General features: G+C 42.1%; 1 protein-coding gene across 1 annotated transcript in view; it reads left to right on the top strand.

The window, feature by feature from the left end:
• Positions 1–17,484, top strand: part of ST8SIA1 (ST8 alpha-N-acetyl-neuraminide alpha-2,8-sialyltransferase 1) — a 133,393-nt gene that overhangs the window by 34,184 nt on the left and 81,725 nt on the right. The window lies entirely within an intron of this gene.

Genomic DNA, 17,484 nt, shown 5'->3' with positions numbered 1-17,484 from the left:
GTCAGTGTTTAGTCATTCACACCAGGCTTTTCGTATGTTGCTGTTTCAGTTAAACATGTAGCAGAGTTCTTGTTAAACTCATCCTGCAAATAAAACATCAAAAAGATTGTTTTTGTTTTTTTTTAAAAATGTAGTTTCCAGATCTCAACAACAGAGTCATGACTTCAAATGAGTTTCTTTTAGTGGAGAAAGAGTGAGGGGGAAGTGCAGTGTAGGGAAGAGGAGATGGGAACAGCCACTTTCTGTGTTAAGACATTGTCTGGAAGAGTGGTGTTACAGCTGTGTCGTGCTTGTTTAGGCTGCCAGTCCGCTGTCTTGTCACTTGGCTGTGCCTGTTGCAGTGAACCGGGTGATAGACCTCTGCCTCCCTCAAGCTGCTCCCCAGCTACTGTGTCCCTGCAAGCTCAATGAACCAGCTGAAATGTGCATGGCAAGTGTTTTTTTTTTTTTTTCTGCAGTGCATCTGGAAAGGGGCTGCCTGGCTGGAGTGAATTTCTCTCCCTACCTTTGAGACTGGTATAGAAAGTTTATGGTGTGTCTCAGAGTAGCAGTTGTAAATCTTTTTTATGATGAATAGGATGATTTGTTGCTACAATATTGCACTGTTTATTAGAGAAAACTGAAATCCTTGGCAGAGCTGTGAACTTTGTACCACACTGTAGTGGTTTGAGCCCACAGGCCAGCTGAGCACCACGCAGCCATTCATTCACCCCTTCCGCCTCAGGAATGGGAAGGAGAAAATAAAGTAAAAGGCTCAGGAGTCAAGATAAGGACAGGGACAGGTGGGTCACGGGCAAAAGACAGACTGGTTAGGGGAAGAAAAAAGAGAACATAACTTTAATTCAAACACTAACAAGAACAAAACTTGGACGAGGTGGGACAGTGAGAAGTGCCACCACATCCAAAAAACTGCCTCCCCCCACCCCTCCCTTCTTCCTGGGCTCAGATCTGCTCCTAATCTCTCTACCTCCTCCCCCAGCAGCGCAGGGGGCAGGGGATGGGGGTTGCAGTCAGCGCTGCCACTTCTTCCTGCTCGGGAGGTGGGGTGAACACTGCACATTCCTCCCCTGCTCCACATGTCTCCTCTCTCTCTGGAGACAGTCCTCCATGAATCTTCTCCACAGCGAGTCCTTCCCACGGGGTGTAGCTGTTCCTGAGCTGATCTGGAGTGGGTCCCTCCTACGTGTTGCAGTCCTCCCAGCGCTGAACTACAACAGTGGGGGCTGCTTCTTCCCTCAGAGTCCTGGCTTACTTTAAGTGCAGATGCTTGTCCTGGTGTGGGCTCCTCTACAGGCTTCAGGTCGGCCTCTGTGCCACCACAGACCTCCATGGTGGCAGGGGGGTGTCTCTGCCATCTCACCATGGGATACAGGGGGCTCTGCTCCGGCGCACCTCTCCCCCTTTCTTCCACTGACCTCGGTGTTCGCATAGGCATCCTTCTTGTAATTCCTTCTCACAAGTCCCCAGTCTTCTCTCAGGTTGCCCTTCTTAAATACATTTTCACAGAGGTGCAGCCACTGTCACTAACTGGCTTGGCCTTGGCTAGAGGTGGGTCTGACTCGGAGAAGGGGGAACTTTGAGCAGCTTCTGACAGGGGCCACTACTGTAGTCCCCTGCCCTGCTACCAAAACCACCACCACTCAAACCCAGCACACACACAAAGATACTGGCACCAACTGCTCAAAATACGTACGTCCTTCCCAGTGTTTCAGAAAAGCCTCGCCCGGGCTGGCACAAGGAAGTCACTATTCTGTGATATATTTGGGGTTTCAGATTTGGTATTCTTTAGATTAGACCCTAGCACTCTGCCTGGCCACAGTGGTGTCCCACCTCCTCTCACAGGAAAGAGTAGAGTACTGGATGGGCTCCTCAAGGGAGGTTAATGGTGGTCAGAGTGGAATCATGGTCTTGGGAACTCCAGTGGTTCCTGGGCTCCCAAGCTCTTTCCTCAGAGTTTATCAGTTGGCTGGATTGAGAGCAAGGATCTAGAAAGCCTTGGAGAGACAAACTGCTGAGGGACAACATGAGCTAAGGAGTTGGGACTTCCAGTGTCCCTTAGGCTTGCCAAGCAGGCTGTGAAGAGCATGGCTAGATGCTGTTGCGGGGGTGGTGGTGGTAATGGTGGATTTTTATGATGCTCTAACCCTAGAACAATGCTAGAAAGCAGCTCTGGGACTGGAGCCAGAAATGCTATTCCATTAATGAATTGATGGGCAGTTCATTTCTGACAAGTGTACTCACTACTACTCTCTCTTTTCTTTCAAGTACCACTGCTTCTAACTTGGTATGTTATTCCTATGTATTTTGCCCAGAGGAATTTATAGACCTTTATCAGATGAAATCTTGCTAGGCTTAAAAACTTAGGAAGATTTATTTGTGGTAAATTCTTAAACGAAGTATTTTTCTACTTCTCTCCTTGTTTCAAGAAAAATACTCGTCTAAATTTTTCAGGCTTCTACTTTGAAGAATGGTGTCTATTAGCTTGCTAGCAGCTGGTAAGCGATTTTTGTGAAGATGAATATTCCTTTCAAAAGTAGCCAGAAGCTTAAAACCACTCATAAAATATGGGTAATACTCTGAAACGCTCAGGGGATGTAACAGGAATGTAAAGGGCCACAACTATGTTGATATAATCGAGAAAATATTTCTTCTGGAATAAATAAAAAAGGCTCCATCTGCATCAATCTGCTAAGCTTAAGCTATTTTGTGCTTGAAGATTTCTCAGTCCTGAACTAGTTATTAACTTACAGGATAAAGTAACTCAAAACTAAATAGGAAACTTGCTATATTTTATGACATAGAATCAGCTGGCTATGCATCAATGGAGACATACAGAAATAATGTAAGTATGTCAGAACTTAATATGGAAAATGTCACTTATTTTTAAATGTGAACAATACAAAATAGAGTATTTTTTCTTCTGAGTAATCTGTAGATAAAGTTCTTACGACTAGTTCAACATTTCCTGATGGAGTGTTTTTCCAATACGAATGCTATTTCATCAAAACATAAATTTATTATCAACTCGTTGTTTTTCCAATTTTTCTTTGAAGTGAAAAGTTTAAAAGGTTTTGGTGGTGTTATGACCTTTTGTTTACCATTTTTTGAATGTGATAGTTAAACTTTTTTTCTTTTATCAGCTCCATTGCTAGTTTATTTTTTTCCTCAGACTTTGCTTGATTATATTCCTCCTCCTTTTATTTATTTTTTTAAGTTTTCAGTTGGCCAAGGGAGAAATTTGCAAAAGAAAAAAAGCTTTTATGTGGAAATAGTAATTCAGTGTTTCATTTCAGTTTATGAGAACAAAATTTGAAGTTGCAGAGTTTTACATGAAGCAACAATTCCAGCTGCTGGAAGTGTCTCCTCTTATACTCTCCCTCTCTCAGTGTCATTTTCGCCCTGATTTTTAGAATTTCATTTTTTTGAAGCAGAAATATGACATAAACTACCATTCTTCCCATCCTGGAGAGAAAGTGCTGGTGGCTCACTGTTGATACCTAATGGTCAGGAGAAGATGTGGGGTAGAACGTGGCTCATCACAGAAGATGGCCTAGCGTACGGTGAGGGTGGGCATCCCACCTACCTCTCATCTCCCAACATGTACTACAGTGGCACTGCCTGGAGCTGTTGGATAGCAGAGTGTCATTTCAATTAAAGTCAGACGTTTCTTGACAGCAGCTTTGTTGTATTACTTGCTGTGATCCTATAGCATTATTTCCTACTCTTAGTAGACAAAAAGTATAGAGTCTGCATATAACTGTAGGTGTAGTTTAATATTTACAATGAGAGGTTATTTCTACAGTGTACCTACCACTTTTCTAAAGCTTTTCATGCAGACTTGAGTGTGCAATTTTGATATGTATCTGGGGGCACCAAGAGTCCAGAGATGCAGGCGACCCTGCTACAGTCGAGATCAGTGGCACAGTTAGATAAACCTCTGAATAACTGGGTTGCCATGTCTCAGGTTGGCCACTAAAGGCCACGGGTGACTTGTAAATGTATTTCCTCTCCATTGTGGTCCCAACTGGGACAGAAAACATTAAGCAGAAAATGTAACCATCTGTTGGTGAGCGTTCGGGAGTCCTGTCCCTGACAGGACAGAGACATACACCCTCCTTGTTCCTCAGCCTGTAAATTTAACCATGCAAATCTGGTCCTGTTGTGTTGTCTTAAGGCATGACAGAAGGCATGACTGGTGTTTTCCACCCTTTACTGTATGACTAGAATGGAAGAAACCAGGCTTCCATATATTCCTGCAGTAATTTTTAGGTGCTGTGAGTAAATGTGATGTAACCACAGGGATATCTGGGATGTTACTCAAAACCATGTGAGAGAAATGTGAACTAACACTCATCTGCTTTTGAGTTGGAGAATAAAACAAGCTACAGTTTCAAACTGAAGTCTGAAATAATTTTGCACTCCTTCCTGTCTCTTTCTTCCTCAGAGTTTCAAAAGCAAATTTCAGGCTATCTTTACTGCTAAAGGGAAAAACCCCCTAGCTGTTTGTGCAGATAATTGATTTTTGTTGCTTGTTGCAAAAGCTTCTAGCAAGGAAGAACTGGGTGAATTTCTGAGGTGGTCTTTCCCCTTCCCCAAAAATGTTAAAGAAATAGTTACATCAAACGGAACATTTCACTCTGCCATGTCAAGTATTATTTTGGAGGGTAAAGAAGTGAATACATTTCAAAAGAAATTTCAGATGTTAAGCTTCAACTTTTTTAATTGGACAGAATAAAATAACTAATTTAAAATTTTTTTGGTTTTATTGTATTTCACCTGAAGGAGTTAGACACATTTAGTACCAGTAAATAATTTCAAATTGCTAAAATATGATTCCTCAGCCACTCAAATCTCTTCTAAAGATTCACCTGCGAAATGCTGTCAGCTAGAAGGATGGCTGCTTGCAGTGAGCTTCTCGTGAATAGTCATCACAAATGGTGTTTGAGAAATCCAAAGGAAATAGCTTCAAGCCACAAATAAATTTGGGAAGGCTGGCAGCTGTTTCTGGCTACCTTGTGATCAGGAGAAAGGCAATATTTTTCAAATTATTAATTAGAGTTTAAATTATTGTCCTTAATATAAAGGTGGGGAAGAAGTTAATTACTGTACTTGTAAGATGGAGACATTCTCTGACATTTTCTGGGTTATTTGGGTGAATGTTGTATAGGGTGGCAGTGAATAATTTTATGATTATGCTGTGTGATTTGTGGTTTTTATTCACGGGACCTGTTTCTGGGAGCTCATTTAATTTTTCTTGGTTGCTCACAACATTCCTCATTTGGCCAGAGATTTTATCATGTCCTTCTTTTATGCTGGTACTTGTGCTGTGTCAAAGCAAATTCCCTGGTCTTACAGTTATAGCCCGCAGCTACTAGAATAATTTGTAATTATTTCAGGGAAATAATTCAGATTTGGAAAGGGAGTTTGGTGTAGAGTCTGCAGGCTTTCCCCCTTTTTGCATGATGAGGATTACAGAAAAAGCATACTCATCCTGAAGAAGAAAATGGCAGTTCAATTCAAGTAAAACATCAGGTCTAGGAGCAACAAGTACTGGGAAGGGTTAGGAGGGAACACGGCTGCTGTGCAGTTGCAGGGTGGGATGTGAAGCTACAGCTGTATAAGGAGTGTGAACCCCATTAAAGGGACAATGTTAACTTGCTTAGCGCAAACGCTCTGTGTTGTTTGGACCGATTTTAGACCCAGGTGATCCAAGAATTGTGGAATAATTGTGGTAAAGTGGGAAACCACCTGAAGTGAGGGGTGGGGGGAGGGGTTAGCATTTGATGGAATGCAGTGTTGCCAGGAGGCATGAATTATTGCCTGTGGTCCTGACTTTAGAAGCACTCCGTTAATTTTTGCTACCAATCTAACTTACTGAAGTACTCTGTTCTTGGTAAATCTCTGTAATTAATGGCTGCTTGGAGAAATACATTGAAATACTGGCTGTCATGTGTGTCCTGATTTTTTTTCTTGATGTCTTGGATAGGGGCATGACGTGCCTGCAGACCTCATATTTTCTGAGCAACTCTTATATTTACTTGCATTAATTCTTTCTACTGTCTAAATAGTACATCCCTGACTTTTGTTGTGTTGTATTTAATTAGGATTTGGGGGAATTTCTTGGTGCTGTTCCTTTTCTTTTATTCCTTTTATTTTCTCTTTTTTCTTTTTTCTTTTTTAACTCCCCAAGCATACTGTAATGCAAACTGTTCTTGATTTGGTCTACATATATTTATTAAAAATGAAAATGTAATAAACATTAATTATTGCAGACATGAAAAACATATTGTATATTAAAAGGCAGAGAGGTAACTATATATTGTGAAGTAACATGTGCATGTTAGGAATGCAGTTAAAAGGAGGTGTTCTAAATTACTCAAGCAATTGTATCAGGTAGTGCTTTTCAGAAACTGGGATGTGAAATACTACCTGTAGAGACCTGACAAATTGTGCTCTTTTGGAGTGCAAGTTTTCCCTTCAGTCCTGGATAATCTCTAGCCACTGGCATCAGGGTGATTGAGATAAAAAACCTGGCTTAATATTTAATTAAGTGAAACCCCTACCTTCACTTTGATTCCATACTGACCAATTAAGAACTGTGTAATCGGACCATTTTGTGCAGCCTGTTGGCAAAGCTGGAAGAGGCTGTCATCTGTTCTATCTGGTCAGTTAAGCAAAAGCCGCAGTCCATCTGAGACTATCTAGACAAGATGCAAACATTTCTGATGGTGAAAATCAAATTTATGCTAAAAAGACTGAGATGCAATATATATAGTTTGAAGTAATTAACTAGAGGTTGGGCAACATGCTCCTGTTGAAGGGTGTTAAAGCAGACCAAGGGGTGGATTTCTGTCCCTGTTGATAATGGGATGTGTGCTTTGGCCTCTCTGGGCTTGCTAAAATGTCTTTAGCCAAGCTGCCTAGCCAGGCTGTCTTTGGTGAGCCTGATTTTCTGGTGTTTATCTGCAATAATGCACATGCCAAATTGGCTTTATCTCAGTCAGTGCAAATACATAAATAGATGCTGACCTTTCCAAATGTAACAGAGAGGAAGGGAAGGACTAGATCTGGCTGCAAAGTGTCAGATTGGCCTGCAGGCAGAGGAGGAGGAATGTCTGCCCTAACTCAACCTTTCTATTTCAAATCTAAAATGACAGAGCGTCAATCACTCTCTTTCCTATGTAACGCAAGAGCTGATGCAAGCACACACACCAGTGCCTTTGCCAGACAGAGCCTTATGCCTGTGAGCATTCAAAAAACCCCCACAGATCGATCCCACCTCTATTTGGGATTTTGGGGATGGGAGGGTGTGGCAGAGCAAATGTGGTCCGGTTTCTGCATTGTTCTGGATCTTGAGCAGTACCAAAAGAAGTACAAAACCCTGTGGGATTGTTGTGGAGCCACCTAAGACAGAAGGAACATGAGATATTTTCAAGAGGATAATTCAGCCATGAGGGTGTTGCCACTTGGAGTAATACTATATTTGGAAAACGCTTCAAAGAGCATATTTATTAATTCCTATTGGTACTCAGGGCTGTACATTTACTGACTGGTAAAATGCAAGCCTGCACATGGAGCAGCCTCTGAGCATGAAGAGGCCACGGCAGGGTTGGAAGCACAGGCAAGGCTGAGCTATGTCAGGGTGGCGTGCTGTCCCGGGGGGCGAGGGGACACTGTGGAAGGGCATCTGCTGGCAGAGGCAGGGAGGATCTTGTGGCGGTGCACGCCTGTGCACATTTCTACTCATTAGCTGCACAACCGAAGCCTTCTACCTCAACTAACGTTTTTTTGGCGGTACCTAGAAGTCACAACTACAGATGTTATGCTGCCGGATTGTAAAATACAGACCAAAAAGGCTGAACCTGAAGAGGAAGTGGGCAGCCCAGGCGAAGACAGCCAGAGAGGCTCTACTACTGCCCTGAGAATTTTATGGGCTTTTCAGTCAATGTTCATCTGCTTTATGGGGATGTAAACTTGCTGCTTTATAAGCAAGAAATGTTGTAAGCAGAGGAATAATTAAAGGAAGTGGTCACAGATGAGAAGCTGTAGGAACTTCTGATGGCTACGAGGAACTACAGGGCATATGAGCTGCCTGACTGAGGGTATAAAAATAGAAATAAGAGTGGGTTCTAGTCTGCCCAAAGGCAACACAGTTAGATTTGTTTTGTTTGTTTTACTGTAGCTTTATATAACCGACAAGATGCTAAAAGGATGTTCTTTCTCCATGCAGGGATTTTTCTAGCAGTGGACTCGTTTATATACCAAGACTTCCACCTACAGGTGCAATGAGACCTTTGCTTCTTCGATAGTTGTGTCTAAGCTTTGTCCTTTGTATCTTGGCCACCTGTTAGCCTGTATTATTATTTATGATTTTTTTAATTAAAAAGTAATCTTGTTCAGTTTATAGACTTTATGTGACCATATATTTGAATTATTCGGTGGTCAGATTTCATTACATTAATTTGCTGTATTCAGTAGTTAGCTTTTTTTGGTGAGATACTTCTAAAATAGGCTTAATACCAGTACTGGCTTATTTGGGGCTTAGGTTTGGTTCCATTTCATGCCTGGCATTTACTACCAGGCAGAAGAATGTGTAGGAATTGATGAAATATTACGTACTTCTTTTTCATACAGTTGTTTGGTTTCTTAATATGGCTCATGTAAATTTTACTGGAGTGTGGCAAGATACCAGATTATGTTTAGAAAATATTTCACCTGCAGCAAAGGTGGTGCCCCCCTCTTCTCCCAGGTATTCCTAAATACAGGTGGAAGCGTGGCTTAGCAGAGTCTGCAGGCATGAAGAAAGTCAAGGAAAGTTACACCACTGCAGAAACTATTAAGAAGGGGTGGCATGGTTACAAATCTTGTAGGAGGATTATATAGTGACTTTCAAGAGATCTTTTATGTCTTCTTGCTTAGGGGGGAATGTAAGCCCAGCTTTACATTTAATGAGAAATCTGCTGCATTACAGTTCAGGAATTGACTTATGTTGCTAGGCATGGTTGATTTAGAGTCCTTATAACCTGATATGGCGTGGAGGGGAAGGCTGCGGTTCTCTTCTGGAACAACTTTTATTATCTGAATGGCTTCCATGAGGCAGGCATTGGCTTTCAAATGACGTTTTGGACACTGGGAAAATAACAGAGTTGTGATTTTCTTAGTATACACTGGATAAATCCCATGATGCTGGATGTGTGGGTAAAGTACTGTTTAACTTGCTGTTGCTCAGATCAAGAATCCAGGCTGTTTTTTTTCTTCTTGATCCACAGATTTAATACTTTTTCAGAGTTTAATGAAAAATTTGACAATTAAATCTGTACTGCAGATTGTGTATTGGCCAATAATTACCAACCTGAGGTGACAGTTTTGTGTGTGGTGGCTAAAGGCAAGGTAGTCTGTAGTGGCAGGGAAAGGCAAGATAATTGAAAGCCCTGGTGTCCTTCCAGCTGAAATGAATCAGGATATGACATTTAACAGCCTTGTGAATTTGCACTTGTGTAGTGTAACTGTGAATCCCAAATGCAGAATGAAATAGTTCCTTCCAGTGTGGAGATGGTGTCTTTTTTTTCTTCTTCTTTTTAAGTTTATTTTTTAAAGACTGTCTTAGACACTGCTGCGAACCATGGGCATTTTGGGCAGTTGGCAATGCTAGTCTAGGTCTGCTGTAGAGAAGACCAACTTGCAGATATGCACATCTGGCTTCGCCAGTGATTTGAAGGAGGAATACTTAAGCTCAAGAACATGGCTTAGGCTCACTGGCTTTAGTCCAGTCCATCAATCACAGGACGACTGCTGCAGGCAGTCACAGGATATCTTTATGTAGGGTACATTATTGCCAGCACAATTCTGCACACTTTCCTAGGTGAGCCCTTGATCTATAAGCTGAAAGTCAGTTATAAAATCATGTGAGTGGGGCTGGGGTGGAGGTTTGAGGTTCCTGCATGCCAGCATGGTGGCTGCAGTAGAGCTACCTTAATATTGCCTCATGGAAGCTCAAACTCCAATATTTTCCAATTTTATATTTTTCTCAATGTAAAATGTACTGGACTAATGGTCTCCAATTTCAGAAGATTCAGGTGAAGGACACTGTGTTCTGGATGATCATTTGATCAGGAAGAAACTACCTGAATTATGTCCCAAATATTAGCTCTGTGGGACCTGAAATGTTTTCTAGGAATTCCCCAGTCACACAGATGCATTTGGGTACATTAATTCTCTGGCATTAAAATTGCATGATAGGTGAAGAGCAAAAATTATACATGGGAGGCTGTGGGGATGGATTTTCCTTTTCCTGGAGAATATGCCTTTATTAGGAAAGGGTCAGCGAAGTTTTCTTTATGAGTAAATTATCCATTTTAGTGTGAAGGAGTAAAGGTTGCGATCTGAATAGCTTGATGTGAAACAGCTCTTGGAAGTCAACTGTCTAATAATAATAGCGTATCACCCTTTTCTACCTACTGCTGCCCTAACTAGTTTTCCTAGCACAAGAGCTGTGTGGCCAAGTGGGAATGAATGAAGAGCATAATTCCTCACATCCTGTGCTTGAGAAGTGTGGGCTTATGGTTTTAAGACAAGATTCAGAGTCGTAGAACAATTTAAGCACAGGTGTGTTACACTGACGTGTGTTGCTGAGTCGTGCTGATGGGGGTATCTAGTGAGCCATTAAGTCAGATGGGGATAAATGTACTATGTAATGCTGATAGACCAATTTCTCATGTGTATAACATCTCCTTACTTATGGTTTTATGGGCTGTGACCAAAGTGTTTGCAACCTACTAAGTCTCATGGTAATGAGGCTTTCCTACAGTGACTAAAGGAAAGAAGTCAGCGTGGTGAAAGGCGATAGTGGTGAAGCTAACATTACTGCATTCTTCGGTGGTGTGCACGGGCAGGTGACTCAGAGATCCCTCCTCGCTCACCTTTACTGTATCACCTCACTGATTTTGTTGTATCTAGCTAAGTATGTCATAGCTATCTGCAAACGTGGGCCAGGTAATGCCTATGAGCCACATGCAGTGATTAGGAGTATGCTTGTTAGTTCCCTCCTCTACCTGCTGTACTTGGGCACGAAGCACCAGTTAGAAAAGAACAAGGACTTCAGTTGTATCCCCTCAGTTGAACAACACCGAAGCAAAATCAACACCTGTTTTCACACAGTTGGCTTTGCACTCAGAAGGCTACACAAAGAAATGCATTCAATCATACCACATAATCCAGAGGTACAGCACTATTTATGATTTTACTTTTACAAAATCAGGCTTTTAGGGGAAAAAGCCTTGCACGTTCACACAGGGATTCACTAGGCAGTGCTACACAGAAACACGGGGACACTGTCAGTTCATTCTGATGGTATCATAGTGAAGCCTGTACAAAGTCACTGTGGATGGAATGCTCAGTGGTCACTGCCCTCTTGCCTCTCCCCCATGGCAGACAGTTCTACCCAGGCTGTACCCAACAGATACCGATCTAATAATTTTTTTATACCTTCCAGTAATGGAAATTCCACACCCCACTAGGCAGACCATTCCAGTGCTTTTCTGTCCTTAGGTGTAGAATGCATTTCCTGGTGCCTAAGTTAAAATTCCCCCTTGGCTATAATTTAAGAATTTTTTTTTCTTTTCCACAAATGACTGCTACCAAGTCTTCCCACAGTCACCTTCTCTAGGCTAAACAAGCACAACTATTTTAATCAGTTAACTTTTTCTAAACCTCTAAAATGTTTTTGTGTTTCTTATAGTCTGTAAGGAAGATATGTGGCAATTAACCATGTGGTGCCCTCAGAAATGTATCCTCAGACTTTCCCTTTTGAGATGGTACAAAACATCAATGCCATATCCTCTGAAAGGCAGAGTTTAATGGCACCTTTCTTCTTGAACAAGCTTGTATTTAGTGTTGCTGATTATTCCTGTAGCCAGGAGGTCATTGGATGTTGCTACTAATGAGGCAAGCCTAGTGTCCCAACATACGTCCTCATCTTTTCTCCCTGATGATGTGCACCAAGGACTGAACACGGAATGGAGCTCAGATATTTTCTCCTTTCTGAGGTAAGATATCTGTGTGCTGCAACAACAGATTTAACAGTCTGCTTCAGCTAATCTCACCTATCTCTCCGTCTCAGTAAACCGAAAGTACTTTAAGATGCTGGAGACAGACAGACGGACAGTTGCCAGTGGTGAGCTTCTTGTCTAGGGAGCACAGTGAAGATTGCATGGAGCTACTATTGCACATCTTTGTTTCTCAGTGTATAGAGCCAAGCTGAATGAGACCTGCCTGCAGGGCATGAAATAATACCAAGCAACGCTTTGTCTCTGTTGATGATTTTTAACGAGGTTGTGAATATGACAAGAATGTAGAATGGGAATGTGTAGTATATTCTGGTTTTTAGGCTGGCTAACCTGTGTGTAGGCTAATTCATTAATAGACATTCCTCCATCCAGTCCATTTCCAGCCTTTTCCTCGATCTAAATCCCACTGGTTTGTCTCGGTTCCTTTCCCTTGCAGGAGGGCTTGGCATATGCACAGTGTAGCTTGTTTTTCAGTAGCAATGCTGCAAATTTAAGTGATGAGACTAGGCTCAATAGGAGACAGTTTAGATGAAAGGAGACAATAAATGCAAAGGCTACCCAGATCTATTCTGTGATCCACTATTGTGCCAGACGAAGAACTGAGAAAGCCAAAGATAAATAATCCTTGGTGTAAGTATGATGCTCTTTATAACAATTCCCTCAAGCACTTTACAGTAATTCAAATTCAATGTATGTTGTTACTGCACAGCTAAATCTATGCCTAGAAATCTCTGGAGACAATTAAAATGAGGGTTTCTGCATGGGGAGTATGTGGGGAAGAAATACTGCAAAACCCCTTTTTCGTGTACAATAAATAGATATAGATGCTGAACCACTATTCCTTTTGCTTCACAGACAAAAAAAATTGGAAGAGACTTAGAGAGCCCCTGTGATATTCTGGGCAGCATATGAATATAGCAGTCAGGAGCTCTTCTCCACTCCATGGCATTAAGGCCTTTGAAAAGTGGGAGTACCTCATTTCAGCTTGCCAGCACTGCTTATCCTGGCTCTGGTCTCAGCAGACCTTTTACAGTTCCAGTTCCCCAGTTTAGGGTCCGTCCTCTAAGTGATGCCCAGGGCTTGTGCCCCATCATCCTAGAGTGGCTGTGGTTGGCACAGAGGTTGCATTTGTATTTTCAAGGTGGTCACTAAGCAGGGAAATGTGGGTGCCACATTATTAAGCACCAGAAAGAATCATGACGGGGAAATGAGTGACAAGCTGTGTTGCAAAATAGGTCAAGTGAAGCTTGGTTACACAAAAGTCACTACCAGTGTTCCAGTTGACTTCAGCATGGCCGTGATTTAGCCAACAGTACCCTCTTGCTGAGTACAGTTCTGTTATAGACTCTTACATTTGGTTTTGTGTCTTCTTCCTGGGTAACAAAGAATTACTTCTTTTTTTTTTTTTTTTTTTTTTTTTTTTTTTTTTTTTTTCATTTCTTGGCCTTTATTAGCCTTTGTTTTCACGTAGTGAATTTGTCTTCTTCATCCAGTCTGACTGAAAAATGGTTGTTTATACCCTTTAAGATAGAACCTGAGTGAGCAGGCAAGGTAAATCTGAAACAGCCGCTCAGATGAGATAAAATGGAGCTTTCTGTCACTGCTTTTATTTGCCTTCATCTCCTTTCTGTTGCATATACCAATAAGCAGGGAATCATCCCTGACTTGATATTTTGCTGAGTCCTTGCAAGCAGGCCATATGTAAGTCTTGAAGAATCTTTGCACGCTTTTCTCCTTCTCCCTCTATCTCAATGAGCTGATAATACTCTAAGACTGTTAATTTTGCAGGGCAAAGGCAGCCTTTTTTGTATGCTTGTCCCAGTCTGTGTATGAGGATGGTGCATGCAATGGTGGGCCACAATGGTCAACATCACCATATTAAAGTGGGGTCATCCACAATTTTTTTGGCATTTGTTTTTGATTTAGTTTTTAAGTGGTACAGAGATCCTTGGCATCTGACCCAATGAAAAGTGAAATCACTGGTGTCCTGGTTTCCTGATGCAGTAGTGGGAATGTTACTTTCTGCAGCTTTTTCTTGAGAGAGGATGTGATACTATCCTCTTCAGGTATGAATTTATCCCAGATTGTCATCAGGATGCCTGGATAGTCTCTTTGCTTTGGGATTTTCAAACTGAATATGTGGAAGTTGTAGAGAAAACCTATGCAGTGATAATTAGCAATGGTGGTTTCCCTTTAAAGTTTGATATCTGGTCCCACTGGGCACTTGTAAGGCTGAATACTTTTCTGAAACCCGCTGTTGCGTGAAGCCTACAAAGTAAATAACTTTTCCAGTGAAGATCAGAAACTTGCTTTTTGTGATTTCAAAAGGTCTTCTTTCATCAGAGATGAGAAATGTAAAGGCAAAGTTAGAAAGTTCGGAGTGGTTCTGCTCCAATGTAAATTAGATTCTTCCTGCTACCTTCATTGCTAGCATTTTGATCCTGCAAAGAGCATAGCTGTAGAACTCTTCATTCACAGTAACTGGATATGCAAGAGAGAATCTCTGGTTTTATTCGTTTAAATACAAGCTTTCAGATATTCTTTTTTCTTCCAAGCACTCCGAAGTTTGATATGCCAGCTACCTCCACCCAATATCACTCTTGTTAACTATATAAACTTGATTTTTCATGCTGATTTTGTTTGTAAAATGCATGTTTATAACTATGTCTCTGTTACCGTTCCTCTTTTCTTTCTTCTACTTGTGGGTACTGGTGGGTCTGCACTTCATATAACTTTCCATTTTATTATCTTTGCCAGCTTTAGTTGAGGGTAATATTTGTGTAGGGTAATAACCTGAAAGGCCAGCTTGCCCTGGCAGGGGCCTTAATGTAATGACTGTTACTGACTCAGGTTTGGTGGTTCCAGCAAAGTGCTGAGGGGAGCTGGAATGAAGTGGATTTAGCGTAACAGGCTCCCTATAAGTGTAGCTCTATTTAACTCGCACATATTGACAGAATGTGAGCTTATAAGAATGGCACCTTTTTACTCAACAGAGCCCCTTCTTTCATATCTCCAAGGTTTATCTCCCCACTGACAAAAGCAAGTTTTCACTCCTGTCATTCCCTCCTAACACATCCAACTACAGAAAAGCACATTGTATTGTCTGTTGCCCTGCTCCTAACTAGCATTGCCAGCTTAATAGGGTTTTTATCATACATTTGTCAAGTGCTAAAATTTTACATGACTCTGTTACCCTTGCTTCTCCAGGGAGCTGACAATATACAAGGCAGATCAAAATCAAACAAGATTTACTAAGAGACCTAACAGGGGTCTTGATTTCAGAAATTACATGTTCTCATAACAGGCACTTTAAGTCTGCAAGAGCAAAGCTCTGGCTTGTCAGTTGAGACAGTATCTTTCCTTGCTAAGCTGAAGTACTAGCTGGTTTCTTACTGAAAGGAGTAAAACCACAGTAAATATACCTTTTGTCTGATAGCAGCAGAATTTTTGATAACGCAGAAGTAAGATGAACTAGTATGTACTATATTATAGAACTATTTGTGGTTAATCCTATTACAGGTAAGAGGGTGAGGCCAGATCAGTATTTTTCAAAACACACATTCCAGTGTACTTTTTTGTTGGCTCTTGTCAAAGACATTAGCCATCTACAGCATCCCTTTGAATCAGTGTCCCCTTCTCTGATAGAAAAGACCTTCCTCCTCTTTCCTGCTACACAGCACATAGAAATTTACCCCGACACCAAAAGTGAGCCTCAGACTTGACTGTTCAGAGGGAGCCTAGTTCATGACTTCTTAATGTCTAAGTAACTCAGCCTGTCTTTCTCCTGTGTTCCAGCCCAAGCACCCTGTACCAAGCCATTGCTGACAGCTCCCCGGTCTGTTGTTTCAGTTCTTTATCCTGCTTTCCTTACCACGTTTTTGCCTGTGGCTCTGAGATCTCTTCTAGGTAGTCTCCAGCTTTCCCCACCTGCTGCTGCTATTCTTCAATCTTTATTAGTGTCTGTTTCTAGTTGGCCTTTTAATCACAGTTCGGGGGTCAACTGACTCCCCCATTAATGCTTTCTGGGCTGCTGTCATGTTGTGTGGACTTCATGCAGCTTATCGTGGGCCTTAGAGACAGAGAGTCATTGCAGCGGTAAAGATGAGGAGCATGAATCTCATTTTGCACCTGTTTCACAGCAGCGTAACTCTTCTGGTTTCTCTGCTTTATCCTGCTGTGGGGATTTGAATCCTGCATAAAGATGAGACAATCTCCTTCCACGTAAGTGCTACTCCATTAGTCTGATACTGGGGTAATTTGCACACCTGGAGTGAAATTCAAAGTGTTCTAGAAATGAATTGCAGGTTTTCTTGGTCAATTTTTCAACTGCAAAATGATTTGCTCATCATTGGTGTCAGACAGGAGTTGCAGTTGCTTTGCTGTTGCCTATTCCCTTGTTGTCTAGATGTCTTTTTTTCCCCCATAGTAAAACTGTGTAATAATGTTCTCCTGTTACTGTGATAGCTTTGTTGTGGCTTTGAAGGTATAAGAACACAGATAAAACAAACTTTGTAAGGAGAGGTAATATTTTTTTATTAAAGCAAGATAAGCTTAGCTCCCATAGGGCAGTCTCTGTCTGCAGACCCCACAGTGCAGATTTTACTGTTCTCTGTTTTATGGACGGGGAAATAAGCAGGTACCAAAGGTGATTAGCAGAACATCGAGCAGAACTCTGGTTTAATGAGCCCATATGATATAGGTTATATGTTTGTTTTGCCATGTCTGAAGGAAACTGCACAATTCTTAGAGGTTTTTAGTGCTCATATAGGGTTTTGGTACATTCTGTATTTGCCTGATCTAAGCCAATGAGCTTCCAGTCTTGTTCAGTATAACTTGGTGGTGAAAGAGGACTTGAGAAGGTTCACTGGCCTGAAAAGGTCTTCTTGTTTGTTTTCCTTTCAGACTGGGGGACTAAGCTCATAATCTGTGCTTGATGCACTAACTTCTGAAATTTAACTGGCTAGTTGCTAAATTTCATCAGGAAAAGTAGTCAAAACAGGCAGAGTACTTACTAATCACAGGCAATATGGGGTGAAATGATGATTCTGCACAAGGACCACACATTCAGTCAGGAGTTTTGATTAGTTGGGTTTTACTTAACTTCAGCTGCATTATGGCCCCTCTTTCCCCCCCTCTTTCCCCCCCTCTTTCCCCCCCTCTTTCCCCCCCTCTTTCCCCCCCTCTTTCCCCCCCTCTTTCCCCCCCTCTTTCCCCCCCTCTTTCCCCCCCTCTTTCCCCCCCTCTTCCCCCCCTCTTCCCCCCCTCTTCCCCCCCTCTTCCCCCCCTCTTCCCCCCCTCTTCCCCCCCCTCTTCCCCCCCCTCTTCCCCCCCCTCTTCCCCCCCCTCTCCCCCCCCTCTTCCCCCCCCTCTTCCCCCCCCTCTTTCCCCCCCGCTTTCCCCCCCTCTTTCCCCCCCGCTT

The sequence above is a fragment of the Tyto alba genome, unplaced genomic scaffold, assembly GCF_018691265.1.
Source record: "Tyto alba isolate M040663 unplaced genomic scaffold, T.alba_DEE_v4.0 Super-Scaffold_21, whole genome shotgun sequence".
Lineage (NCBI taxonomy): Eukaryota > Metazoa > Chordata > Aves > Strigiformes > Tytonidae > Tyto > Tyto alba.
Note: the sequence above shows the minus strand (reverse complement) of the source record. Positions and strands in the feature narration are given on the sequence as shown.